Source organism: Elephantulus edwardii, unplaced genomic scaffold (genome assembly GCF_000299155.1).
Source record: "Elephantulus edwardii isolate Elephantulus edwardi_28Jun2011 unplaced genomic scaffold, EleEdw1.0 scaffold00466, whole genome shotgun sequence".
NCBI classification, from domain to species: domain Eukaryota; kingdom Metazoa; phylum Chordata; class Mammalia; order Macroscelidea; family Macroscelididae; genus Elephantulus; species Elephantulus edwardii.
In genome coordinates this window covers 394,735-397,431 of record NW_006400216.1, presented here as the reverse complement: position 1 = coordinate 397,431, position 2,697 = coordinate 394,735, and positions in this window count along the sequence as shown.

The following is a 2,697-nucleotide window of genomic DNA, read 5'->3' as shown; positions in this document are numbered from 1 at the left end:
TGTGTCTGTTGGCCATCCAAATATCTTCCTCTGTGAAAATTATTTCCATGTCTTTTGCCCATTTTGTAATCAGGTTATCAGTCTTTTTCTTATGGAGGCCCTGTAGGATTCCGTAAACTTTTGATATGAAACCCTTGTCTGAAATGGTATTGCCAAATGTTTGTTCCCAGTCAGAAGGTTTTCTTTTGACTTTGTTGGAAAATGTTTTTGATGTGCCCAGAAATTTAATCTTTAGAAGGTCCCATTCATCAATTTTATCTTTTTCGGATTATGCATGTCTGGCTGTATTTGGCAGTCTCTTTAACCTAGACTAGGTTGTTGTATAGAACTTTCTTGAGTTCTGTGCCTCACTCTAGTAGTAAACTGTCAAGCCTGAGGGGCAGTGGAAATCTCCAAACTGGTAAGTAACGGATCAGAAATGTACCTCTCCTTAAAACACAAATACTTGTAGCTGATGTCCGGAGAGCGTAGAAGAGATCTCCTTTGTAACCCGCAGATTAGAAAAGCGGGTGTCCTGAGGGTGCCTGAGCTGGTGATTGGTGTTTTAAATCTTCAGCAGATTTGGTAATCTGAAAGACTACCCTTTAACCTGCAGATCTAACCTGGTTATAGGTGATTAGGATTAGAAGAACCAATTGTGGTTAGTATTAGGAAGGAACAAGCAGGCTGAAATGGAACCAGATAGAACAAAACTGATAATAGTAACGAAAAAGATGGGAAGAAAGTCTCACTTTTGAGAGTGCTTGGGAGCTGGAATTATTGGAGATACTTCTTTAAACAGCTTCTATGTGTCACTTTAAACGCTTTAATGAAGTTTTAAGGAAAATACAATAAAATGTACACATTGCTTGAGTCTACGTGTTCATTGGAAATTTCAACTTTTTCTAGATCATTAAGACTGTTCCAAGTATCTATGATTTCCTGGCCCCCATCCTAGTTAGGGAGATATTATTTAGATAAATTATAAGTCAGTAACTTTGGGTAGTGACATATGATGTATTCCCAGCCACATTTTCCCCATTTCCAAAAATTAATTTGTGTCATTCAACTCTTTCTGTATGATTCACTGCCTCTGAAAACCAGCTGGAAGAGGCAGACAGGGCAAAGTTCAGATCTGCTATTCAGAGCATTGCAATGAGTCACAGTCGATTTGTTGTTTAAAAGTGTCAGCCAACACTTGTTTGTCAGTTTGTCATACTGAGTGACTTGTGTGATGCTAGAAGCTGTATTTCAAGAACCAGCAGGGTTACCCATGATGGAGAGATTTCAGTTGAGCTTCCAGCCTAAGACAAAGAAGTAGCCCTGGCCATTCACTTCTGAAACAGCAGACCTTCAAAAATCCTATATAGTCACATGGTTTGATGGGTAGAGGGGACGGAGGAGGGGGGGGGGGTGGCTAAATGAAAGGAGAAAGCTTTGGTGTGAAAAACAATGTATATGAACTTTGTAAATAATCCAGTATAAAATAAAAATTTTACTTAAAAAAACCAGAAGGGAGAAGGGGGAGAGAAGAGAGACTCACAGAAAAAGAAAAGAAAAGGGAGAAAGGGGAGGAGAGAGAAGGGAAAAACCGGGAATAACAGATAGATATATTAAGGGATTTCATTACTTGCCTCAAGTTAAAAGGAAAAGAATAAAAAGCCAAAGTCAGAATAAAAAAAATAATCATATAGATAACAGAAATGCTTGTTTGACTGTATTTGTTGTGGCATAGCATTCTAAACTGGTAATGTTTTTTTAAAATCTGTTTAAAATCGCACTAGAGGAGATTGCCCATCATCCCAGCTGATGGATTTGAACTGCATGCCTTTGATCTGGCAGCACAACTCCCTACGTACCATTGTTGTTGTTGTTGTGTACCGAGAAGTCAGAACTGATCCTTGCTGACCCACTAGTGGGTTTTCAGGGGCAGTTAATTGCAGAAGAGATTGCCCATCCTTCTCTTGTGGAGCAGCTGGTGGTTTTGAACCAAGTGCCTTCGGGACTGCAGTGCAGCTTCTTTCCACTAGGCCACCAGAGCTCCCTCCCCACTCACTCAGCCACCATTAATTTCTGCAAGCACTTGGAATGTATATTTAAGCTCAGGTATTTCCTCTAAGGGCGTCTTGGTTTCTTAAAATATTTGTTCCTTTTGATCTAGTTCAACCTGTTACCTTGAGGAATTCCTAGGTGTTTTTTTTTTCCCCTCTCAAAGTTATTTTTAAATACTGGGCAATCAACTGTTTAATCAATCACCTATTCTTTATAAGAAAGACTATCTCACAGAAGATCAAACCCCAGCTTAAGGTCTTCATGTACTTGATTAACGTCTCAATGTCGTTTTCCCGGAATTATTTAACTCTGAGGACATCCCTTTTCATAGCTGTTATAACAACTTGGTAACTAAACGGCTTCTTTTTCATCTTTCTTTCCTAGCCTATGGTGAGTGTCTGCAGTTAGCCTGTGGCAAATCTTTTCACAAGACACACTTCCTTATAAGGCAGTGCTCAGCACACTGTCATTGCAGAAAGGGAGGACATAGAAGGATTAATAAGACGGATAGAAGGAAAACAGGTGTAGAAGGATTAATGGGAATCAGAAATGCAGGGAGGAGGCAGGAAAGGTGTTATAAAGCAAAGTGTGCATCAATGTGAATGAAAAATTACCTTTGTACACTTTCATTCAAATAAAAATTAAAAATAGAAATAATTTTTAAAT